General features: G+C 43.8%; 1 long non-coding RNA gene and 1 other non-coding gene across 3 annotated transcripts in view; both read right to left on the reverse strand.

Annotated features, from left to right (window-relative positions):
- The window catches only part of LOC145532044 (uncharacterized), a 494,613-nt gene that overhangs the window by 377,452 nt on the left and 89,625 nt on the right, over window positions 1-27,536 (reverse strand). The window lies entirely within an intron of this gene.
- On the reverse strand, window positions 11,999-12,105 carry LOC145533638 (U6 spliceosomal RNA). The gene has a single exon (XR_014074219.1). It is a non-coding gene; the product is annotated as a U6 spliceosomal RNA (small nuclear RNA).

The raw sequence follows: 27,536 nt of genomic DNA on the forward strand, positions 1-27,536 counted from the left end.
GCCTGTCTGAGGTGCTTATTTTAAAAGCAAGCTCCGGAATGGAATGAAAACAGGATCGTGAAGAGATGGCTGCGCCTGCATGTTTACTACAGCGTCATTCACAAAGCCAAGATATGGAAACAACGTAAATGTCCATCCAGGGGTGAATGAGTGAAGAACAGATTTATATGTGATGGAATATTATGCAGCCATAAAGAAGATGTGTCTTCCCTGGTGGCTCAGACAATAAAGAATCTGTCCACAACGCAGGAGACCTGGGTTTGATCCCTGGGTTGGGAAGATCCCCTGAAGAAGGAAATGGTTACCCACTCCAGTATTCCTGCCTGGAGAATTCCATGGACAGAGAACCCTGGTGGGCTACAGTTCATGGAGTTGCAAAGAGTCAGACATGGCTGAGCAACTTTCACTCACACACACGTATATATTTCATATAATGGAATTTATTCAGCCATAAAAAAAAAAAAAGAAATCCTTCCATTTGCAACAAGATGGATGGACCTTGAGGACATTATGCAAAATGAAGTAAGTCAGACAGAGAAGGACAAATACTGTATGATGTAATTCATATGTGGAATCTGAAAAATTCAAACTGATAGAAACTCATAGAGTAGATTGGTGTTATCAGGGGCTGAGGGTGGGGAAAATGGGGAGATATTGGTCAAAGATTACAAATTTCCAGTTATGAGATAAATAACTTCTGGGAATCTAATGTACAGCATGGTGATTACAGTTAACGGTACTGAACTACATAGCTGAAAGCTGCTAAGAGAATAGATCATAAATGTTCATACATACACACAAATGGTAACTATGTGAAGTGAGAGATGTGTTAACTAACTTATTGTGATAACCATTTCACAAGAAATCAATATATCAAACCATGACAATGTATACCTTAAACTTACAAAATGTTATTTGTCAACATTATCTCAATAAAGCTGGAAAAATAAAAAATAAAATAAATTCAGGTTCCTGAACCCCACTGTTTTTTAGTAATTCAGCTTGATGTCAAAGCCTGCAAGAGATGTTGTTTGATTCTCTGACTTAAAAATAAAAGAGAGAGAGATTTCTCTTTAAAACCTAGAGAATTCCAGTGAAAAGTAATGTTTCATTTTAAATGCTGAAAATGTACAGCAGAGACACATGCTGGGTTGGAAAACAAAACTCTGACACAAGGGCAGGGAGGCCTGGAGTGCTGCAGTCCATGGGGTCGCAAAGAGTCGGACACGACTGAACGACTGAACTGAACTGTACTAAACTGACACAAGTCTGGGAGGGTTAAGCGACTTCCTGAAAATGAATACAAATATACTTAAAATATTTAAATTGTCTAATCTTCCCATTTTTACTTCTAAATAAGCTAAGAAAAAAATCAGATCATTTGAGAGGAATGAAAAAGAACAAACTTTACAGAATCAAAATCACATTCCTGAACTTTCTACTTGCATATAGGGGATGAAACTGACCTGGAATTTTCCTTGTGGGAGCAGAAGAAGCCAGGACCCCTTGTAAGCGCTTTGCTGATGGGATCTTTCTGAGCACAATTCACATTGCAGAATTTGCTGAACCTGATTCTGCTTTCTTAGTATTAATCACTTTTCACTTATATACCAACTACTATCCTTCCCCAAAAAATTAAAGCAGAGATCTAAGCTCTTGGGAACTTTTATATGAAGGGAACTTTCTAGACTGTCTTTAGATGCCCTACTTAAATAGCTATCATGAAATCAAGACAGAGAGTTCTTCCAAGGAGTTGACTCAGTATAATAACATGATGTACTATAGCAAGGGTCCCCAAACTTCAAGCCTCAGACTGGTACCTGCTGTGAGATCAGCGGTGGCATTGATTAGAAATAAAAGTAGAAACAATGACAAATTTTATCTTATTGGGCTTCAAAATCACTGTGGACTGTGACTGCAGCCACGAAATTAAAAGACATTTGCTCCTTGGAAGAAAAGGACAAACTTAGACAGCATATTAAAAAACGGAGACATCCCTTTGCCAACAAAGATCTGTATAGTCAAAGCTATGGTTTTTCCAGTAGTCATGTATGGATGTGAGAGTTGGACCATAAAGAAGGCTGAGCACTGACGAATTGATGCTTTCGAACTGCAGTGCTGGAGAAGACTCTTCAGAGTCCCTTGGACAGCAAGGAGATGAAACCAGTCAATCCTAAAGGCAATCAACCCTGAATATTTGTTAGAAGGACTGATGCTGAAACTGAAGCTCCAATACTTTGGCCACTTGATGTTCAGATCTGACTCACTGGAAAAGACCCTGATGCTGAGAAAGATTGAGGGCAAGAGGAGAAGGGGGCAACAGAAGATGAGAAGGTTGGATGGCATCACTGACTCAATGAACATGATGAGCAAATTCCAGAAGATAGTGAAGGACAGGGAAGCCTGGAATGCTGCAACCTATGGTGTCACAAAGAGTCAGACACAACTTAGTGACTGACCAACAAAAGTGCACAATAAATGTAATGCTCTTGAATCATCCCAAAACCATCCCCCTCACCCCCAATCCATGGAAAAATTGTCTTCCACGGAATCAGTCCCTTGTACCAAAAAGGTTGAGCTTCACAGCTCTGCAGGTCTAACATCATTCGGGGTGAGACATGCTGTCTCTGTTTTAGAAAGCAAAACAGAAGCTGCTGCTGCTGCTGCTAAGTCGCGTCAGTCATGTCCGACTCAGTGCGACCCCATAGACGGCAGCCCACCAGGCTCCCCTGTCCCTGGGATTCTCCAGACAAGAACACTGGAGTGGGTTGCCAGTTCCTTCTCCAATGCATGAAAGTGAAAAGTGAAAGTGAACTCACTCAGTCGTGTCCGACTCTTAGCGACCCCATGGACTGCAGCCCACCAGCCTCCTCCGTCCATGGGATTTTCCAGGCAAGAGTACTGGAGTGGGGTGCCATTGCCTTCTCCAAAACAGAAGCAGAGCAGGCCAAATATGTGTTTCAACCACTTGTCTGTGTGAATCCTGAAACTAACCTGGCAAAGGAAGAGATGAAACTTGGAGGATTTGGCAGAATCACAGAACGCAGGAAAATGTTTCCAGAGGGGGCCCTCACCTGATCCTGAAAACAAGATGCATGTTTTGGTCTGGAGGAAAAACGTAAAAAATAGTTTTGTTTGTTCCTTTTGGTCTTTTTCAACTTGATCAAAGATGAGCCCCTTGTTTTGCTGAGGCCCTAAAAGCATTTAGGAACAGAAATTTGGAGGCGGACACTAGAATGAAATGACCTGTACAATAAAGAGAAAAAGGTGTTGAAGCCCTATGGGAAAGGGGGAGGGACAGAGTTAGAGAGAGAAAAGAAGGATCTAGAAGCCTGTGTGGCCAGAAAATCATCCAGTCCTGAGGCCCCCAGGCTTCAGTAGAGTGCCATGAATTCGCAAAGTGAGTAGGCTTCCAGTAGGCATTGCAGAAGAGGCCAAATTCTGTGTTTGGGCTCATGGTGGGAGGGAAGGGAACAGAGAGACTGTGGGGGAGCGACAGAGGTGAGGGGGACCCTGAGAAGACCCCCATCCCTGAGTAAGCAGGAACTGGTTAGAGTTAATTTTACCTAGATCTTTTAACATCCAGGTTACTCTCGTTTGTTGTTTGGCAGGGGCTTTCCTGGTGGCTCAGTGGTAAAGAATCTACCTGCCAATGCAGGAGACATGGCTTTGATCCCTGGTCTGGGAAGATCCCACAAGCCATGGAGCAACTAAGCCTATGCACTACAACTACTGAGCCTGTGCTCCAGAGCCTGGGAGCTGCGACTACTAAGCCCAGGTGTCGTAGCTACTAAAATCTGGGCACTCTAGAGCCTGTGCTCTAGCAAAATAAGCCACCAAAATGAGAAGCCCATGTGCCACAATTAGAGAAAAGCCCACACAGCAATGAAGATGCAGCACAGTTAAAAATAAAAGGTTTTAAATGTTGGGGAGTTTCCAACTTCACCTCGGGACCAAGAGGCGCAGGAGGTCATCTCTGGGTGTATTGATGGTGCAGTCCCTGTGGGCGCACAGTCCATCTGGATCTTACCATTAGGGTTCACACCTGTCCAACTGCCAATGGCCAATCTCACATATCTTTGCTTGGAGCAGAACCCACTGACGGTGGCCAGGGCCCACTCTGTTCGTGCATGTGGCAAGTCAGAAGTACTAGAGAATTAATACACCCCTGGGGGCAGGGCTGACTTGTGGGATGTATAAACACCCCAGTTCCTCCACTCCCTCAGGGGAGATAACTTAAGCATGCATGTTCTCATAAACTAGGGTCATCACACTTCTTACTAAGAGGAATGAGTGAATGAGTGTTAGTTGCTCAGTCGTGTCTAGCTCTTTGCAACCTCATGGACTGTAGCCTGTCAGGCTCCTCTGTCCACAGAATTCTCCAGGCAAGAATACTGGAGTGGGTAGCCACTCCCTTCTCCAGAAGATCATCCCAATGCAGGGATCAAACCCAGTCTCCTGCACTGCAGGCAGATTCTTTACCATGTGAGCCACCAGGAAAGCCCCTTATTCAGAGGCCAGATAGTAATAAATATTTTAGGCTTTGTGGATCGTACAGTCTCTCACAGCTACTCCACTCTGCCACTGTAGTACACAGGAGCCATGGACAGTACATAAGTGAATTGGAGTGAATGTATTCCAACAAAACTACAAAACAGGTGACAAGCCAGATTTGACTGTAGGGTACAAACCCCTGTTCTTTGCCATTTTCCAGAGTTAAACAGAGAGAGATCAAACTCTGTGACCCACACAGTGGTAACTAGCTTGATAATGACCACTTTATCAGCTCCCTTCCCTTTCTGGCCTCTCCACTTTCCCTTATCTTGCCTAGCGTAATAGACTATTTCCACCCAAATCCTTGCCTCAGAGGCTGCTTCAGCAAGAACTCAAACTAAGGCAATTAGTTGACTAAGGTGCTTTGGGCTGCATGTAACAGAGAACGGAACTAAAAGTAATTTAAATGACACTGACACAGGTTTGTTATTTCTTCCACAGAAAGCCCAGGCATACGTGGTCCAGACAGGTTAATTCAATGATATCAGAGCATTAGGGGTTTTCTGATCCTTACAGTTCATTGCCAAGAGCAGAGAACATGACGATGCTAAGCCAGTCACTGCTAAAAAGAAAGAGATGAGCATGCCTCACTTAGGCCAGTTGAGGCCCATGCCCCAAGGCCAGGGGAAGGGAGAAGCCCATCTTCTCTGGGTGTATAGTCAACTAACACGTGAACGAAATGAGAGTACTCTCAGCAATGAAGAACGGGGGATGGCTGTTGGGTAGACAACCAACTCATTTCTCTGGATGCACAAGAATCATGCAGAATAGGCCTGGAGTGAGTTGGATATTCAGAAGAGATCTTAGAGCCTCTAGAAAGCTTGGTAGCTTGACAACAAAATTCAGAGCCATAGAAAAAAATGAAGGGGGATGTGAGGGACTCTTATTAAAGTCAAATACAAATGTGTTTTTCCCTGGTTAATAATGAGCATAACATTTCACAGTTCATAAAGCTCATTTCCATCCACTAATCCTATGATTTAATCCAAAAAACGAACTCACATAATAGCGAGGTCAGGTGCTGTAAAATTCAAGACACTGTTGAGAGAAATTAAAGAATACTGAAATTAATGGCAGCAAGTAAGAGATAGTTCATAAACTGGAAAACTCAATATTGTTTAGACAGAAATTCTTCCCAGTTATCTATAGAATCAATGCCATCCCAATCAATATTCCAGCAGGGTTCTTTCTAAAAAATTAATAAAATGACCATTAAATTTATATGAAGATGCTCGCAGCCAAAAATAACCAAGGCCATCTTAATGAAAAACAAAGCTACACATTTATACCACCAAATATCAATATTTACTATAAAGTTAAAATAATCAAGATGGTAAAGGGGCCTGAGGGTAGACAAATAGAACAGAAGACAAGGTCCAAAAAATGTGTGACAAAACCACCACTGATTCAGAGAGAAAAGGCAGTCTTTTCAATTAGTGGTGCTGGGTCAGTTGAATATCAATATCAAGTGTCAACAGTGATGTACGGCACCATGGCTGGGGAGGGTGTAGATTGGTATAGCCACCTTGGAAAACTGGCTACCTCTACAAAAGCTGAATATATTCCCTATAAGTCAGCAATTTCACTCCTGGGTATATACATAACAAAATTAGTATATACATGCACCAAAAAGTTTAACTAACATAAGAATGTTTGTAGCAGCTTTACTTGTAATTACCATAAAGTGAAAACAGTCCAAATGTCCGTCAAGTGTGGCTTGTTTGTACAGTGGAATGAAGCACAACTAAAAATGAAGTATAGCCACGTGAAGCAACATGAGTGAGTCTCAAACATACGTTGCAAAAAACGAAGCCAAACACATATTCAAAAAAGTGCATACAGTATGCTCCTATTTACATGTAGTTCAAAAACAGACAAATTCATTAAGTGAAAGAAGCTAAAACAGCATTTCTCTTTGAGAGATACTGACTAGAAAGAAGCTCAGCGGAGCTTGCTGGGGTCCTCAATATGTTCTTAATCAGGATGCTGGTTACACAGTTTTATACACATAAAAAACTTATCAAGCTATCTACTTATGATCTGTACACTTATGACCACTGTACATATGTCACATGTCATTTCAAGTGATAAAAAAATCAAGGGAATATTGTTAAATGGAGGATTTCCTAAGGATATGGTGTCTAGATTCCTGAGGACTTGACTCTCTTCAGAGATAAAGTCTGGGCTACTAGGGAAATTACTGTGATACTGTAACACTGAATGGTTTGCCTTGGAAACAAAGAGAGATCATTCTGTCATTTTTGAGATTGCATCCAAGTACTGCATTTCAGACTCTTTTGTTGACCATGATGGCTACTCCATTTCTTCTAAAGGATTCCTGCCAACAGTAGTAGATATAATGGTCATCTGAGTTAAATTCACCCATTCCAATCCATTTTAGTTCACTGATTCTTAAAATGTCGATGTTCACTCTTGCCATCTCCTGTTTGACCAGTTCCAATTTGCCTTGATTCATGGACGTAACATTCCAGGTTCCTATGCAATATTGCTCTTTACAGACTTTACTTTCATCACCAGTCACATCCACAACTGGGTGCTGTTTTTGCTTTGGTTCCATCTCTTCATTCTTTCTGGAGTTATTTCTCCATTGATCTCAAGTAGTATATTGGGCACCTACTGACCCAGGGAGTTCATCTTTCAGTGTCCTATCTTTTTGCTTTTTCATACTGTTCATGGGGTTCTCAAGGCAAGAATACTGAAGAGGTTTGTCATTCCCTTCTCCAGTGGACCACATTCTGTCAGACCTCACCACCATGGCCTGTCCATCTTGGGTGACCCTACATGGCATGGCTCATAGTTTCATTGAGTTAGACAAGGTAATGCTGAAGTTGAATCAGTAATGCTGAAGAACCAGTAATGCTGAAGAAGCTGAAGTTGAACAGTTCTATGAAGACCTACAAGACCTTCTAGAACTAACACCCAAAAAAGATGTCCTTTTCATTATAGGGGACTGGAATGCAAAAGTAGGAAGTCAAGAGATACCTGGAGTAACAGGCAAATTTGGCCTTGGAGTACAAAACGAAACAGGTTAAAGGCTAATAGAGTTTCACCAAGAGAACGCACTGGTCATAGCAAACACCCTCTTCCAACAATACAAGAGATGACTCTACCCATGGACATCACCAGATAGTCAATACTGAAATCAGACTGATTATATTCTTTGCAGCCAAAGATGGAGAAGCTCTATATAGTCAACAAAAACAAGACTGGGAGCAGACTGTGGCTCATATCATGAACTCCTTATTGCCAAATTCAGACTTAAATTGAAGAAAGAAGAGAAAACCACTAGACCATTCAGGTATGACCTAATAAAACCCCTTACAATTATACAGTGGAAGTGACAAATAGATTCAAGGATTAGGTCTGATAGAGTACCCGAAGAACTATGGATGGAGGTTCATAACACTGTCAGGAGGCAGTGATCAAGACCATCCCAAAAAAAGAAATGCAAAAAGGCAAAATGGTTGTCTGAGGAGGTGTTACAAATAGCTGACAAAACAAGAGAAGCTAAAGGCAAAGGAGAAAAGGAAAGATATACCCATCTGAGTGCAGAGTTCCAACGAATAGCAAGGAGAGATAAGAAAGCCTTCCTCAGTGATCAGTGCAAAGAAATAGAGGAAAACAATAGAATGGGAAAGACTAGAGATCTCTTCAAGGAAATTAGAGATACCTAGGGAACATTTCATGCAAAGATGGGCACAATAAAGGACAGAAATGGTAGGGACATAACAGAACAAAAGATATTAAGAAGAGGTGGCAAGAATACACAGAAAAGCTACACAAAAAAGATCTTAATGACACAGATAACCACAATGGTATGATCACTCACCTAGGGCCAGACATCCTAGAATGCAAAGTCAAGTAGGCCTTAGGAAGCATCACTATGAACAAAGCTAGTGGAGGTGATGGAATTCCAGTTGAGCTATTTCAAATCCTAAAAGATGATGTTGTGAAAGTGCTGCACTCAATATGCCAGCAAATTTAGAAAACTCGGCAGTGGCCACAGGACTGGAAAATGTCAGTTTTCATTCCAATCCCAAAGAAAGGCAATGTCAAAGAATGTTCAAGCTACTGCATAATTGCACTCATCTCACACACTAGTAAAGTAATGCTCAAAATTCTCCATGCCAGGCTTCAACAATACGTGAACCATGAACTTCCAGATGTTCAAGATGGATTTAGAAAAGGCAGAGGAACCAGAGATCAAATTGCCAACATCCACTGGAGCACTGAAAAAGCAAGAGAATTCCAGAAAAACTTCTACTTCTGCTTCATTGACTACACCAAAGCCTTTGACTGTGTAGATCACAGCAAACTGGAAAATTCTTAAAGAGACAGAAATACCAGACCACCTTACCTGCCTCCTGAGAAAGCTGTATGCAGGTCAAGAAGCAACAGTTAAAACTGGACATGTGGAACAACAGACTGGTTCCAAATCGGGAGCAGAGTACATCAAGGCTGTATATTGTCACCCTGCTTATTTAATTTATATGCAGAGTACATCATGCGAAATGCCAGGCAGGATGAAGCACAAGCTGGAATCAAGATTGCCAGGAGAAATATCTATAACCTCAGATATGTAGATGACACCACCCTTATGGCAGGAAGTGGAAGAAGAACTAAAGAGCCTCTTGTTGAAAGTGAAAGAAGAAAGCAAAAAAGTTGGTTTAAAACTCAACATTCAGGAAGCTAAGATCACAGCATCTGGTCCCATTACTTCATGGCAAATAGATGGGGAAACAATGGAAACAGTGAGAGACTATTTTGGGGGGCTCCAAAATCACTGCAGATGGTGACTGTAGCCATGAAATTAAAAGATGTTTGCTCCTTGGAAGAAAAGCTATGATCAGCCTGGACAGCATATTAAAAAGCAGAGACATTACTTTGCCAGCAAAGGCCTGTCTAGTCAAAGCTATGGTTTTTCCAGTAGTCATGTATGGATGTCAGAGTTGGACTATAAAGAAAGTTGAGCACTGAAGAATTGATGCTTTTGAACTGTGGTGTTGGAGAAGGCTCTTGAGAGTCCCTTGGACTGCAAGGAGATCAAACCAGTCAATCCTTAAAGAAATCAGTCCTGAATATTCACTGGAAGGACTGATGCTGAAGCTGATACTTTGGCCACCTGATGTGAAGAACTGACTCATTTGAAAAGACCCTGATGCTGGGGAAGATTGAAGGCAGGAGGAGAAGGGGATGACAGAGGATGAGATGGTTGGATGGCATCATTGACTCAATGGACACAAGTTTGAGTAAGCTCCGGGAGTTGGTGATGGACAGGTAGGCCTGGCATGCTGCAGTCCATGGGGTCGCAAAGAGTTGGACATGACTAAGCAACTGAACTGAACTAGCGAAATAGATGAGGAACATGTCCTAAGCCTTGGTCTCTTGTGTAGCAACTGTTTGGTTCTCCTTGACAATGGCAGAGCACTTTGGCAATGAACTAGGCAGTGTAATACCCAGAAAGGGAAATAACCTGAAAACATAGTCAAAAACAGACATGAATCATGGTGAAAATAGCAGCCAAGTTCTGCACCAGAAGAACAATAGATATCCTTAACCAATCCCAAAGGAAATAATGACAATACTAACACCTAGCTTTTTTTAAGTGCTCACTATGTGCCAAGCATTTACAAGCTTCCCTATACTCATTGAAACCTCACCACAACCTAAAAACACACCAAGTGTGTGGCACACTTGAGTTGTCAACAGAAAAGTATGGCTCCAGCCCTCACCTACTCCATCCTGTGCCATACACACTTCCTGGGGATTCAGAGTCAGGTTATCAAGCAACATTTCCTGCCCAAGTCTCTCTCTCCCCTGGGCTGGGTCTCAGGTCTCTCCCATGTGTTTCTTTTATAACCCTCTTCACACTCTTGTCATTATCTGGTTTTGCGTTGGTTTTCTGAAACTGGTGTAACAAATTATCTCAAATTCAGGGGCTTAAAATAACAGAAATTCATTCTCTGCCAACTTTGGTGGGCATAAGGTGGAAACTGGTTTTACTGAGCTGAAACTGAGGTGTCAGTAGGGCTTTGCTCCCACCAGAAACCCTAGGGGAGAACCTGTTTCTTGCCTCTTCCACCCTCTGGTAGCTGCGAGCATTCCTTGGCTCGTGGTTGCATCACTCCAATCTCTGCCTCTGTCTTCATGTTGCCTTCTCCTCTCCTCTGTGTGCCATCTCTCTCTGCCTTCCTCTTATAAGGACACTTGTGATTGGATTTAGAGTCCACTTGGACAATCTGAAGTAACCTCCCCCATTACTAACTTAATCACATCTGCAAAGACTCTTTGTTCTCATAAGATAATATTTACCGATTCCAGAGATTACAACCCGACATATAATTGGGTGGCCATTGTTCAGCCTATGGTCTCCACGTTAACTTTATCACTATCATTATCATCTCTATATTAACTCTGCATTCCTTAACAGTAGAAACCATCTGTGGTTATTTTCAAGTGGCCACATATTTTAACACTACTCCTACTAACAGATGGGATCTACCTCCTCTCCCCTGATTATTTGAATTCTGTGATTGCTTTGACCTATCGAATATAGTGGAAATCATCCTGTTCCAGTTTCTGATCCAGGTTTTAAGAGATGGTTAGTTGGTACTTCTTATCGCTTGGAACACCCACTCTTAGAACCCAGCTACTAGGCTACAAGAAATCCAAATTGCATGGAGAGGCCACATGAAGGTGCCCTGGGCAACAATGTCAACTGAGAGCTCCTAGCCAACAGCCAACATCAGCTTTCAGATGTTTGAACCATTTCATAAGGGCAACCCAGTTAAGACTTAGACGACTCCAACACCAGCAACTTTCTGACACAACTACATGAGAGGTGGGAAATGAGAATCCTACTTATCAGTCAATACAGAATCGTAACCAATAATATCGAATATTTTTTCCAGCCTTTTTGTGAGTAGGTCATTTTTCATGCAGCAATAGATGATCTGAACATGTCTTATTCAGAGTCACACACCAAATGCCTGAAACTATGCTTGGAGACCTTGATGTGCAGTAAAGGTGGAATAAATGGAAAACTACCAAGCTGTAGAAGTTATGACCAAGAAATTGGGCTGGAGACCAAGAATTGTTGATATTAGATCCCAAAGAAAATGACAAGGTGATAGGTTACAAGAAACAAATTTTTTAGAGCCTTGTATTAGTCCAGGTTCTCCAGAGAACTAGAACCAATTTTATGTATATATTACAATTATACAATCCCTCAGAATAAATCTGAGAAAGACAGATTGAGATTTTTTTTTTTTAATCCAATAGCATTGACTTTTATTCATTCATGTTAAGTCACCTGAAATGGTATCTGTTGCATTTAAATGCTCATTAATGTAAATGGCTGAACAAATCCATTTTAATGGATAGTCAATCCATTAAAAAAAACTCAATATCCCACATAGTTAAAAAAAATATGGAACGCTTCACGAATTTGCGTGTCATCCTTGCGCAGGGGCCATGCTAATCTTCTCTGTATCGTTCCAATTTTAGTATATGTGCTGCCGAAGTGAGCACCAGATTGAGATTTATTATGAAGAACTGGCTCACACGATTATGGAGGCTAAGAAGTCCCACCATCTGCTGTCTGCGAACTGGACACCCAGAAAAGCTGGTGGTGTAATTCAGCCCAAGCTCAAAGGTCTGAGTTCCAGGGGAGCTGATAGTTTAAATCCTAGCCAAGGACAGGAGATGAGATGTCCCAGCTCAAGCAGTAAGGCAGGAAGAGGTGAATCCCTTCTTCCTCTGCCTTTTGGCCTATTCAGGCTCCCCATGGATTGGATGCTGCCCACCCACATCAGGAAGATGATTTACTTCACTTGAATTCACTGATTCAAATTTAATCTCATCAGAAACACCCTCACAGATGCACCTGAATAATTTTTAATCTGGGCACCCCAAGACCCAATCAAATCAACACATAAAATTAACCATCACAGGTCTTTTGAGGGGTAAAGGGTGGGCAGGTACACTGTTGAGCAGGACCAAGTTCAACAAATCTTCAGTCAACGTTTGCTGACTTAGAGATGCACAGATTCTATTTATAGTTTGGTTTCCTTTTAATCATGCTTTTAATTTAATAAGCAATGTATTGAGTACTTACTGACAGGCATTAGTTTAGGTGAAGGATATTCAGTGGTCCTTCGTGGAGCTCTGAACCATATTTCAGTTCAGTTCAGTTCAGTCGCTCAGTCGTGTCCGACTCTTTGCGACCTCACCAATTGCAACACGCCAGGCCTCTCTGTCCATCACCTACTCCCGGAGTCTACCCAAACCCATGTCCATCAAGTCAGTGATGCCATCCAACCATCTCATCCTCTGTCGTCCCCTTCTCCTTCCTTTAGGGAGACCTTAAAACCACTCAGGGCTTCCCTTGTGGCTCAGCTGGTAAAGAATCCGCCTGCAATGCGGGAGACCTGGGTTCCATCCCTGGGTTGGAAAGGTCTCCTGGAGAATGGAAAAGCTACCCACTCCAGTATTCTGGCCTGGAGAATTCCATGGACTGTGTAGTCCATGGGGTCACAAAGGGTCGGACACGACTGAGCGACTTTCACTTAAAAACCAAACATAGGCGGTTCAAGCCCCCTTCCTGATCTAATTACCTTCCTCTGCAGCCAGACTCACCAAAAATCCTTTTCTAAAAACATTAGACCGTTAATATGGCTAAGCATCTCTTCCCCAAAGGATATGGTGCAAGTAGTAAGTCAGAGATTAACTTGGCAAAGTCCTTCCATTCATTTTGGGGCAGCTGTTAAAATTTCCTGTTATGAGAGATGGAGGGACAGGTCTCGTCTGCTCAAGTGACTCAGCACACCTTTGCTGGGCACAAGAACAGGAAAGTCCAGGTGCTAAAGAGACAAGCCTGTATTTGGAGGGCAGGATTCAGCCAAAAGCCTTAATCTTCTCAAGACCACCATGAAGTGCCTTCACCAAATGCTTTATTATAATAATACACCAGCAGCTGCAGCCACGGAGGTTCCCTGCTCAGAACTTCCCTCACAGGAACCGACTCTCGGGCTGACAACAATCTCTAACCGCTGCACCTCTGGACCTACCAGGGGGTTCATGCCAAGCCACTCTTCCCAGGGCTTCCCCAGCCAGTGGCTGAGCACAGCAGCAGTACTAGAACCAGGCTATTCTATTCCAGTGCCAGATTTGACCAACAGGCAACTTTGTCGCAAGCATTCCCTGGGACTGGCCTGGCTGAAACTTCCTCAGAAGGCACTGAACTCCCCTGGCATCTCCCTCTCCTTTCATAGGTGTCAGACCTGCAACACGGCCTCAAGGCGCTCCCTGCCTACCTCTGCCCCCTCCCAGTTTTCCTCCCCAGGCATTTCTTCAAAGAATTTCTTGCACGATTAATCCCTGTTTTTGCTTTCTGCTTCTCAGAGGACCTAAACCGACAAACTATTTCAAGACAACCATTGTTTCATGCATGTTTTCTTTTGTTGTTGTCGTCTAGTGCATTTAATTTACATAGTTCTCATTTCGCTTTCTTTCCTCATTTTATACTATGATATATGTATCGTGTTACTATGCTTTTTGCATGTCATTTATTAATATAGTCCATAATACTCCACTATATGAAAGGAGCATAAGTGTCATCTGTCTTTCTTAGGTTGGATATTTAGGGTTTTTTCCAACTTTTTCCTAGACTTTGGTAAGGATTATCAGAATAGATCAGTGTATAGAGGACCTCCCAAATGGAGGGGAGGTATAGTCCCAGGGCTGCCTGAGACAGAAGTATTTCATGAAGAGCCAGGAGATCTGAGTTCTGGTTCTGATTCTGCCACATCCTAGCTGCACAATTCTGAGCAAGTCACTTCACTTCTCTGGGCTTCTGTTTCCCCACCCATCAAATGGGGCTAATGCCAGAGGGGAACGCTTTGTGAATATCAATTTATGTCATCCTTTGCAAAAGATTTTGGTTACCAGAGGCTGGAGAGTGAGGGAAGTGGGAAGATGTTGGTCAAGGGATACAAAGCTGTGGTTGTGTATAGGATGAATAAATCTAGAGACCTCTAAGGTACAGGCATGATGACTATTGTTAATAATACTATATGGAATACCGGAAATCTGCTAAGAGACCAAGTTTCCAGTGCTCTTGCTATACACATACACACACCACAAATAAAAAACTGTAGCTATTGTTAGGAGATGGTTAATATAATAATTATTTCACTATGTATTGTGTATATCAAATTATCCTGCACACCTTAAATATATACAATTTTATTTAAAAATATAGGAATAAATTAAAAAAGAGACCCCGGAGAACTCTCTCACCCTCTTTCCACCAGGTGGGGACAAAGCAAGAAGTCAGCAGTCTAGAATCCAGAAGAGAGCCCTCACCAGAACTCAGCTACCCTGGTCTGGGACTTCCAGCCTCCAGAACAGTTAAGAAATACATTTCTGTAGCTTATAATGTACCCTGTGCTGTGCTGTGTTTGGTCGGTCAGTCGTATCTGACTCTTTGCAACCCCACAGACTGCAGCCCACGAGGATCCTCTGTCCATGGGGATTCTCCAGGCAAGAATACTGGAGCGGGTTGCCATTCCCTCCTCCAGGGGATCTTCCCAACCCAGGGATCGAACCCAGGTCTCCTGCGTTGCAGGTGGATTCTTTACCATCTGAGCCACCAGGGAAGCCAAAATACACCCCAAACATTTTCCTGCCTGCCTCTACACTGTCTTTGTTCAGGCTGCTATAACAAATTACCATAGGCTGGGTAGCTTATACCTCCACAATGGGCTCTGCATCACCTATTCCTGGAAATGGTGGAGGACAGAGCAGACGGTGGAGGAGGAGGAGACATCATGAGGAGGCAGGACTGTGGTGCTTGGGGTGGAAGCTGCTGAGGAGAAAATACCTCTTAAAAGCATCTCTCAGAGTGAGGCTTCAGGTGCAACATCAAGGTAGCCCTGAAGAACCAGCAGTGCCTTCCAGAGCCCAGGATCTGCTCTCCACACTCGCCTGGTACAACCATTAGAGGGGCTGGTACTGAACCCCTCTAGGTCTATAACCACATTCAGGGGGCTGCACCCTGGGCTCAGAGCACTTCCTGCCACAACAATCAGGAGTGAGTGTCCCCAACTTGACTTCCTCACCTCTCTTCCATGACCTTTTTTAAAGGAGTTATTTGGGAAAAGTTAAAGCATTTGCTTTAAAAAATAAAAAGCAACAGAACCAGCATTTTTTTAAAATCAGCTTGAAACATAAAGAGCAACACTTCCAAAGGCAAAGGCGGAAATGCTGAAAACTCTCAAGCCCTTTCAACTGCTCCGACCAAGACTTCAGAGGAGACTCTGAAGGGAAATACGGTTAGGGGTCTGGCATCTGGAGTCATGGAACACCCTAAGCTTATCTTTCGATTTTCCCTGGACCCTTTCCCTACCACCCTGGAGCCCCACTTACATTCAGCAACAAAAACACAGCCTTTGGAAGGAGGAGAACAACTATTTAGGTAAAAATAACACACCTCAAGCATTCACTCACCCTCTTCATCCTCACCCCCTTTCCAACCCCCCAAAATCTCATTTATCATGTTGATTTTCTCATCTCTTCCGCACACTACACAATTGGGTAAATAAGTTCTGTGTTCAATCTTTTAACGGGCGTTATTCAGTTTACTCAAGTCAATGTGAATATTTCCCCTGGTTTCCATGACAACCTCGCCGCACATTCAGTCTTCACATAAATGAGTTATTGCTTTTATGTTCTCATACCCTAAGACAATGGGGAAATTAACATAATGTGGTCATACGGGAAAAAAAAAAACAATCAAAACAATCAAAATCCTCATATCCTCCCCTGAAATTCATAGACAGTGTTCTGTGAAAAAGAACCAAAGAGAAATGAGGCCTTCACATCTGACAACACTGTTAACATTAGAGATTTCATTTCAGATGCATTTAAATGAAGCCAGACCATAGTGGGATTCAAAACAGTATATAGACAGAGAATCAAAATGAAAGGGAAAGAGAAATTCACCTTTTGGACACAGATCACCCCAACGTGGCTGCCACACTGTGCCTCCCTTTCTGTACTCTGGCCATGCTATCATTCCTGCCCCAGGACCTTCACACATGCTTGTTGCCTATAACTGGAACATTTTTCTGCTATTCTCCCCATTGTTTGCTAAGCTAATTTGCTTAGTTAATTTCTGCTCATCCTTCAGGTCTCAGCTTAGAAAAGACATTGCTCAGGGAAGTCTCACTTTAGCACTCATCAACAGTAGGTAGGATTCTCTGGTGTTTTATATTTATATTATATATAGTTTATATATATATGCATGCATGCTAAGTTGCTTCAGCCATGTCCGACTCTTTGTGACCCCATGAACTGTAGCCCACCAGGCTCCTCTGTCCATGGTATTCTCCAGGCAAGAATACTGGAGTGGGTTGCCATGCCCTTCTTCAAGGTATCTTCTCAACCCAGAGATCAAAACCGTATCCCTTACGTCTCTTGCATTGGCAGGCAGGTTCTTTACCACTAGTGCTACCTGGGAAGCCTCTCTCTATATATATGGGCTTCCCTGGCGGCTCAGACAGTGAAGAATCTGCCTTCAATGCATGGTTCAATCCCTGGGTTGGGAAGATCTCTTAGAGAAGGGAATGGCAATCCACTCCATCTTGCCTGGGAAATCCCATGGACAGAGGAGCCCAGTGGGGCTACAGTCCACGGGGTCACAAAGAGTCAGACACGACTGAGCGACTAAAATGCACACAGAGAGACATATGTATATCCTCATGGCTACTGGCATTCTTTACAGAGGTGACCCCATCATAAAGGTGAGGAAGGTGGGACAACCACCCTCAGTAGTTGGGTGAGTGTGCATTTCTCCGCACTTCCTTGACCAAGAAAGCCCCAGGCATTGTCTCAGCTACTTGAGGTAGAAATAGTAAGTATCAGTGGATGTGGGCAAAGTTGCAACAGCATCTACCACATCCTCCAAAGCAAATCACATAATTATTACTGGAGACTGGAGATCAATGGAATAGGAGACAAGAATGCAAAACCGACAGGCAAAAAGTAGTAGAAGCCCAAATGAAGACCAAGGCACAGGAAGAGAGGGGAAAATACAGGCTCAAGAGATACTGAAGACCTTGACTCTAGGTCTGAGTGGGCTGACTGAATATTGGGGTACAGGTGTAGTCAGAGAGCTGGAGACAATGGAAGAGGGGTATGTAAGGTCCTTCCCGCCATCCTAAATTCCCCCATCATCTCTTTTGCTGGCCATGGGCACACCAGGTTGGATGGTCCAATCCACAGCAACTCCAGTTCACAGAACAAGGGAGATCAATTTTTGATCCCAAGTATACGAGTGGCTGCTCTCCACTGGACTTCAGAATGAACTCTCAACTTCTGTTTGTTGGACTTGGAAGCCTAAGCCTCTAAGCTTCTAGATGTTTCCAACTGGAGAAAGTAATTTGATTAACCATCAACAGGGAAATGCATCATTAAATAGTGATAAAACCATTCAATCAAATATTATGCAGTCACTAAAAGTGATGGCTGTTTAGGGTAAGTATTCATAAGGATACAAATGTAACACAATAATAACAGTAAACATGAATTATGCTTATTGTTTCCTGATTGTCTTCCCACACTATTATGAAAGTTCAACAAAGGCAGGGACCTTTGTTTTGTTCAATGCTGGACCCTCAGCATCTAGGCCGGTTCCAGGAACAACATTATACAGCAGCCAGTAGGGTGAAATTCACAAAGTCTGGCATACAATCAAAAATACTTAGTCAACCCTGAGTGGGGGCCAGAGCTGGCCTTCATCACACCCACCAATTCCCAGAGGTGGGGATAAAACAGGATGGTGCAAAATTCCACCAATAAGAGATAACAAGAGGCAGGAGGGAGTTGGCAGGTAAATGACTCACCCTTCCCACCTCACTACAGACAGTTCTGAGATACAGAGGTTCTAGAGAACCTCTCCAAAGGTGGCCCGTGGGACAAGTGCTGTTTCTGTAAAGCTGTGGTCACTCTGTAGTACATACCACCTGGCATTTTCTTTCTCTCCTTTCCTGCCTCATTTCCATTTTTCCTCATTCCTCCTTCCTTGGGATTACTCAGCCCAATAAAGCATTAGTGCATATACTTTCTGTTGGGCTCCGTTGCTAGGTTGAGAGAACCTCCTCCCCAAATCTCTGACTCATAGAGTCTCTCTGGAAGGAGACTACTCTGCTCAATTCCAAAACTTATTGGCTTGAAACATCAACCACGGTTGTTACAGCTCACAATTTTGAGAGTCAGGAATTCAGGCAGCTTAGCGGTTATGCTCCATATGGTATCCACTGGGGTCCCTCAGTGGTATTCAGCTGACTTCTAGGCTGCTCGGAAGGCTCCAAGCAGCTTCAGTGACATGCCAGGTGCCTTGGTGGGGACAGCCAGAAGCTGATCACAGTAGGACCCCTCCTCCTCTCCATGTCATCTCAGAGTCTCTCCACGTGTCTCTCCATCAGGGTCATCAGACTTCTTACACCATGTCTCAGAGTTTTAAGACCAAGAGTTCCAAAAAGATGGAAGCAGAAACTGCCCAACCACTTAAAGGCTAGGACCAGAACCAATATGGCACCACTTCCATGGCGTTCTATTGGTGAAAGCGGTCACAGGCCAGCCCAGGTTCACAAGCAAGGGAGAAAGAGCCCACTTCTCAATGGTGGAATGCCAGAAAGTCTGCAGTCATCTTACATAATTTCCAGATGTGGACACATAAGAAACTGGGACCAGGGGCAGGTGAAGACTGAAGCCTTGCCATAAGAGGATTTCTTTCACCCTGTTGGCATGTTTTCCATGTGCATTGTGTTACTTTTTCATGTAAAAAATGTGAAGGGTGAGGAAGAGGAGGGGAGGACCCATGTCAGTAAGCTGAATCCTCATCTTCTATGGCAGACAGTCAATAGGAAATGTCTTAAATTGATAAACCAAGAACAGCTGCATAAGCATCTTATTTGGAGTTACAGAGTTAAACACCAGAAGACCTAAAAATGGAAACAACATTTAAAGCAGTTGCCTCTGGGAAATAGGACTTGGGGAGGGGAGAGAGGAGAGAAGGAACCAGGACTGCTGCCTCCATTAGAGGCTCTTCTGTTCTTTCACTTTTTACTAGTGCACATATTACTTTGATAAAAAATTTAAAAGGGAGAAAAAAAGAGAAAAAAACGGTGATGGTTATTTTTAAAGCTATGTAATTAAACTTGGAAAAATCTCATTTTGCTAAGTGAAAAAAAAAGTAGCAGGATACAAAACTGTATTCCTAGTATGGTTTTAAGTAGGTTTAATATTAATTTAAAAAGAAATAAATAAACCATATATTCGGGGAAAAGGAAGCCTCCCCCCAAAAATGTACATATCAAATGATAACGGATGGGTTGTTTTTCTATGTTTTCCAAATTTGCAACAGTGTGATTCTCTTACATTCATAATAGAAAGAAAAAAATTCATTACTTCAAATAGAAATGTCAGAAGAGTCTCTGAAGAACTCTTGTTTGCTACACTAGAACCTCATTTAAATTCCTGGAGCCTCCCAGGTAAAGGGGATGGTTCTTTTGTGGGGGCAGGGGAGCTCTGTTCATAGACGCTGACAGACTCTAGTCAGGCAGACCTGTAGACTCGGTTATAAAATCTTCCCAGAAAGAATTTAGTCCATGTAGCTTTAATTCAACAAAACAGTAACTTTGGTAAGACTGCAATGTATTCCACTCTGAGTCTGGAACGCTCCTTCAATCATTAAGTATTTATCAAGTACCCCTATGTGTCAAACAAAATGCAAGGGTCTGGAGTTACAATAATAAGTGAGACAGGTGAAATCACTACCCCTTTGGGCCTACAGTCTAGTAAGCGAGATAGATGAGTGGCCAGGCAATTGCAATACATCCTAACAGATGCTCTGATTGAGGAAAATACAAGTGGGAGGAGATCACCTGGAGGACTTTCTGGAAGAGGCCAAATCTAAGCTCAGCCTCAAAGGATAAACCTGAGGAGATCAGGCAAAAGGGGGAGAATATTTCCAGCATACAAAATACAATATGCAAAAGCTCAGAGACAAGAGAGATGATGGCAAATTCAAAGAATCAGGAATGACAAAAACAATCCCACGATTAAAAGAGTGAGTCTGCAAGGATGCCTCACTTGGGGGCTGCAGGGCTTGGCAGCCTGAACTGGAATCTCAGCCCTGCCACTGGTCAGCTCTGTGACCTTGGTCAAGATAGGCCATTTCACTGTGTCTCAGTCTCCGTATTTAGTGTCTTAGTCTGCTCGGGCTGCTATAACAGAGTAACATGGACGAGTGGCTTATAAACAACAGAAATTTATTTTTCATGGTTCTGGAGGTTAGGAAGTCCAAGATTAAGGTGCCGGCAGATTCAGCACCTAGTGAGAGCCCTCTCCCTGGTTCACAGACAGCACATCCTAACTCTGTCCTCACACGGTAGAAGGGACAAAGTAGCTCTCTGGGAACCCTTCAAAAAGGGTGCTGATCCCAGTAAGAGGGCTACACCCTCACCCTCGTTAGGTGACCTAATCACCTCTGAAAGGCCCCACCTCCTAATGCCATCACCTTTAAGATTAGGATTTCAATCTATAAATTTGGGGGTGGGGGCCGTGTGCTGAGTCACTCGGTCATGTCCGACTCTTTGCAACCCCATGGACTGCAGCCCGCCAGGCTCTTCTGTCCATGGGGATTCTCCAGGCAAGAATACTGGAGTGGGTTTCCATGCCCTCCCCCAGGGGATCTTCCCAACCCAGGGATCAAACCAAGGTTTCCCACATTACATATGGATTCTTTACTGTCTGAGCCACCAGGGAAGCCCTGGTGGGTCTGTGGACATAACATTTGGCCCCCAGAATCTATAAACTGGGGTAGAAATGAAATTTACCTTATAAGAGTTCATTAAGGATTAGGTCAGACCCTGAGAGTATTAAACTAAGTGAAATAAGCCAGACAAAGAAAGACAAATACTGTGTGATCTCACATGTGGAATCTAACAACCCCAAACCAAAAACAAACAAACAAAGCTCATAGATACAGAGTACACACTGGTGGTTGCCAGAGGAGAAGGACAAAATGGGTGAAGATGGTCAGAAGGCACATACTTCCAGTTATAAGATAAATGTCATGAGGATGCAGTGTATAGCATGGTGACTAGAGTGACTAATACTACATGGCATATGTGAAAGTTGCTGAGAGTAAATTTTAAAAGCCCTCATCACAAGGACTTCCCTGGTGGCTCAGAGGTTAAAGCGTCTGCCTCCAATGCGGGAGACCTGGGTTCGATCCCTGGGTCGGGAAGATCCCCTGGAGCAGGAAATGGCAAACCACTCCAGTATTCTTGCCTGGAGAATCCCATGGACGGAGGAGCCTGGGAGGCTACAGTCCACAGGGTCGCAAAGAGTCGGACACGACTGAGCGACTTTCCTTTCCTTTCATCACAAGGGGGAAAAAAAATGCTTCCAAGCCACGTATAGTGACAGATGTTAACTGGACTTACTGTGTGGTGATCACTCCACAATGTATGAAAATCTCAAATCGTTACGAAGCTAACACAAGGCTATGTGTCAGTTATACACCAACAAAAACTAAACATAAGTTAAAATTAAAAACTCTGAAGAGTTGTAAAGATTAAATGAGATATTGAGTGAGTGATCATTAATTGTTTGCGGTTGCTCCACAAATGCCAGTAATAATAATAGCTTATGCTTGCTGAGTCCTCAAGGCCAGTATTAGGCACATTATGCCAGTAATACAAATGCAGTGATGTTTTTTAATCTGCACCCCAATGCTCAGATATAGGTTATCAGTGTCTCCATTTTACAAACGAGGAGAACTGGGGCACAGAGAGGTTACAGTTTTGTAGCTACTCCTAAAGCCTCACCCAGATTCCCTTTACCAGTCAACCCATCCATTCCTCAGCCTGGAATGGATGTCCCTAATGGCTCATACCAGCACTTTCTACAGTGAATCTCCCTTGGCAGACAGAAGCTATTTCACCCAGGGGAGTTACACCGTCACCCACCCCTAGTCTACCCTGCACCACTGGGACCGCCAGTGACTAACTGACACTTTTATGGGGAGGGGGTACATAAGTCTAGTCCTCCTGCCTCAAGGCAGAGACAGTGTCATGGTACAGTTTACAGTTTACATGCCAGAGCTCCCTCATGGGTCTTGACCTAAGACCCCATCCTTGCTGGGTGTCTTAGGTAGCTCACGCTGCTATAACAAACAGCCACAGACTGGGTGGCTGAAATGACATAACTTTCTTGCAGTTCTGGAGGCTGGGAAGTCCAAGATCCAAGAACTGGCAGATTTGGTATCTGGTGAGAGCGGGCTCTCTGGTTCATACATGGCCATCTTCTAGCCCTGGCCTCACAGGCAGGAAGGCGGAAGGAGCTCTCTGGGGTCCCTTTTATATGGAGGCTCCACCCTCATGACCAAATCACCTCCCAAAGGCCCCACACCTTCTAATAACCACCCTGAGGGTAGAATTCCACATATGAATTTGTATAGGGCTGGGGAGAAATATCAATAACCTCAGATATGCGGATGACACCACCCTTATGGCAGAAAGTGAAGAAGAACTAAAGAGCCTCTTGATGAAGGTGAAAGAGGAGAGTGAAAAAGTTGGCTTAAAGCTCAACGTTCAGAAAACTAAGATCATGGCATCTGGTCCCATCACTTCATGGGAAATAGATGGGCAAACAGTGGAAACAGTGTCAGACTTTATTTTGGGAGGCTCCAAAATCACTGCTGATGGTGATTGCAGCCATGAAATTAAAAGATGCTTACTCCTTGGAAGGAAGGTTATGACCAACCTAGATAGCATATTTAAAAGCAGAGACAATACTTTGCCAACAAAAGTACGTCTAGTCAAGGCTATGGTTTTTCCAGTGGTCATGTATGGATGTGAGAGTTGGACGGTGAAGAAAGCTGAGCGCCGAAGAATTGATGCTTTTGAACTGTGGTGTTGGAGAAGACTCTTGAGAGTCCTTTGGACTGCAAGGAGATCCAATCAATCCATCCTAAAAGAGATCAATCCTGGGTGTTCATTGGAAGGTCTGATGTTGAAGCTGAAACTCCAATACTTTGGGCACCTCATGCGAAGGGTTGACTCATTGGAAAAGACCCTAATGCTGGGTAGGATTGGGGGCGGGAGGAGAAGGGGACGACAGAGGATGAGATGGTTGGATGGCATCACCGACTCGATGGACATGGGTTTGGGTAGACTCCGGGAGCTGGTGATGGACAGAGAGGCCTGGCGTGCTGCAATTCATGGGGTCGCAAAGAGTCGGACACGACTGAACGACTGAACTGAACTGGGGAGGGAGGGGAAGGCTTAAACATTCAGGCCATAATGCCACAGCCCCAGGCTCTTTCTCCTTCCCTGCTCCCCTTCCCTTCCCTTCCTTCCCCCACCACCCCTAGAGCCGCTGCCCCCCGATAAACCACACCCACCCCAATCCCTGTTTCAGGCTTCAGAGGAGCCAGACCAGTCACACAGCTCTCAGGGATTCAGACCCGGGGGTGTCCCCACTCCTAAGACCGCATGTGAAACCACCAGGCTGCCCCGGGTCACCTCTATAGGATGCACTGGGGGATCAAGGAACAGCTGTAATGCCAGCTCCACGTCAGGCAGACATAGGGGAGCCAGACCCACTGCAGACCTAGAACAGCGGATCCAAAGGAGAGGGCAACAGAAAGAAAGGCAGCAGATCCCAGGGTACATGCTGTGTTCTGATGGGTGCTATACACTGCTACAGGCAGAACTTGACCTTTGGAATCAGACCAATCCCAGCCCGACAGGTCGGCAGCTTCAGTGTATTCTGGCCATCATCAGGTTCACCCCACAAGGTAGATTAAACAACTGAGCATAAAATGCCCAGCACGATATCTGGCAAATGAGGGACCCAGTACGTGTCCACTCCTCTCTGCTTTGGGATCACCTCCTCCATGAATGGCAGAGCTGGAGCCCTCCTCTTTTACCAGAAATCAGAGAACGTCTACAAAAGAGAAACAGCCCCGTACCCCCTCCTGCCTCTGCCTTAATAGTTTCTCTCCAAGTTATTCAATGCAAGAGACTTAGCCCAGCTAAAATTATTCACAATCGACCTTGAGATCAGGAACAAATTGGCTACAGCAGTCAGCAATTGGCAAATGCAATCTAAATACCCCAGGCGGCATTAGAGCCTTCCACGCTGACAGGAAGAGTCAATGTGCGTCTTGGAAAATTCTGAAAAAAAAATTAAAGGTCACCACATTTGTAGGCAGAATGGATTTTCTTGAGACCATTACAAACAGACTGCCTAAACTGCAAGGATTCGAAGCTTGACAGCTCCTGGGGGATTTCAGGTGAAAGGAATCCCACCCCACAGCTCACAAACATCCGAGCTGCTGCCTGTGGGTGTCAGAAGGCTCCCCCATAACCTGTGCTCTCATGGAAATTTCCCGCTCAGGCTGTGCTGCACCGATGAACCGGCAGTACCGGGTGGGGGCCAATCCTGTGCTCCCAGAGTCTGACCAGGCTGAGAAGCCCGAGGCACATATCAGTTAAGATGCGTGCAGGCGTGTTAAGTCGTTTCAGTCATACCCAACTCTTTGCGATCCTTTGGACTGTGCCCACCAGGCTCCTCTGCCCATGGGATTCTCCAGGCAAGAATACTGGAGTGTGTTCCCATGCCCTCCTCCAGGGGATCTTCCCGACCCAGGAATCGAATCCATGTCTCTTACGTCTCCTGCATTGGCCAGCGGGTTCTTTAGCCCTAGTGCCCCCGGAGAAGCCCAGTCAGTAAGATAAGTCTGAACATTTCTGTAAGGAGGGAGTCTTGAGCCCAACAGGAAGTCCAAACTCCAAAGCCAAGTCTAGAAGGAAAGAATGAGCTCATAACTGGAAAAGACACTAGGTTAGAGGAACAAACATTAGGTCTGGGAACCAGCATGGGACAGGCTGAGATAATGGCCTTGAGCAGCATTAGAATACTGTGCTGTTTTTGTTGCAAGAATAGTACTAATATTAATAACAATAGCTGATACGTATTGGGTGCCTTACAGAGTCAGGCACTGTGCTAAGCTTTTTTTTGTTTGTTTTTGTTTTTGTTTTTTTATTAAATAAATTTATTTATTTTAGTTGGGGGCTAATTACTTTACAATATTGTAGTAGTTTTTGCCATACATTGACACGAATCGGCCATGGGTTTACATGTGTTCCCCTTCCTGGACCCCCCTCCCACCTCCCTCCCCATCCCATCCCTCTGGGTCATCCCATTGCCCCAGCCCTGAGCATTTGTCTCATGCATCGAACCTGGAATGGTGTTCTGTTTCACACATGACAATATACATGTTTCAATGCTATTACGTGCATTCTCTTACTTAATCTCCCAGTGCTCTGTGTAGTAGGTGATTTTTCCAACACCATTTCACAGAAAAGAAAACTGAGGCTCAGAAAGGCTTCTTCAAGGTCACCCAGATCATCATGAAAAGCCAGGAAATCTGGCCGCAGAGCTCAAGGTCCTGCCCACATTGCTTTATTACACATGGGAGTATGTGTTAGTTTAACTCAGATTAATAGCAAAAGTTAATTCTGAACAGAAGCTGGTCATTTTTCAAACAAGGAAATTAATGCCCAGTAAAAATGAAGAGCATAACAGAGCTCTTCAGAGAAGCTGCGTTCATGGGAGCAAGAAATCCAGACATATCCATATACAATGGAAATACGATGTGTTGGTGTGTGTTATTGTTCGGCAAATATTTATCCTCCCCGTTCCCTCTGCCATGAGAAGAATATAATTTCCTGCTCCATTAATACTGGGCTTGCTTTGGCCGCTGGAACGTGGACAGAAGTGACAAAGGACCAGTTTTCAGCTTAGGCCTTAAAAAGCATCAATTATTTCTGCTCATCCCTTGGAAGCCGCCAACTTTGACCAGTGAACCACTGCCTCTCCAGCTTGGACCTCAGAAGAAAAGGTAGGGATCAGACCTGAATGCCGCCTAGAGCCTACAGCAGAGGCTCCCCAGTCAAACCACAGACCCATGCCCAAGAAATAAATGCTTTTTTTAAATTACCCACTGAGTTTTTGTGGTGACTGTTTCACAGCTATAGGTGACTGATGCATTTACATGTTTCTGTATATATTACACATGTACATATTATATAGGATACATATCTGTGGATATATGGTATGGAGATAATAAGTATGTAAATTCCAAAAATATGCCTCCACATATGGGCGCTAGTATTGGAAAATGACATACAATTTGGAGAATTAAGTTTGCATTCTTGCTCTGACATTTATTGGCTGTGTGTTTGGGGGGAAATTGCTTGACCTCTCTGAATACAATTTCTTTTTTGCAACCTGGGGATGAAAATCGTTACTATCTCATAGAATTATTGTGAGATTTAAGTGAAATAATTCACACACTGGGCTTAGTATAGAGCCTAACACATACTCATTTATTCATTCCACAGGCAGCAATGTCGTCTGTCAGACCCATTTCTAGGTTTTTGGAATACAGTTCCTAGCTATAGAGGGATTCCCTAGTGGCTTAGATGGTAAATAATCTGTATGCAATGAAGGAGATCCGGGTTCGATCCCTGGGTTAGGAAGAGAAAGGAATGGCAACCCACTCCAGTATTCTTGCCTGGAGAATTCCATGGACAGAGGAGGTTGGTGGGCTACAGACCATGGTGTCACAAAGAGTGGGATACAACTGAGTAACTAACAGTTTTCCTAGCTACAGAAACAAGAAAAAGTAAAGCAACTTAAGGAGAACCAGCAGCCCAGGAAGAGGAGGGAAGTAGTTTGTGAGAAATGATCTGCATGACCCCTGGCGCAGGATAAGTGTTTCAAAAACAGCAGCCACTTCTATTCTCCAAACGATTAGCATGTTAGAATGTGGAACTCAGCTGTAGACAAGAAGGAAATCAGCCTGTCGACCCCTCAGCAAA

The sequence above is a fragment of the Giraffa tippelskirchi genome, chromosome 13, assembly GCF_054371585.1.
Source record: "Giraffa tippelskirchi isolate mGirTip1 chromosome 13, T2T-mGirTip1v1.2.pri, whole genome shotgun sequence".
Taxonomy (NCBI): Eukaryota; Metazoa; Chordata; class Mammalia; order Artiodactyla; family Giraffidae; genus Giraffa; species Giraffa tippelskirchi.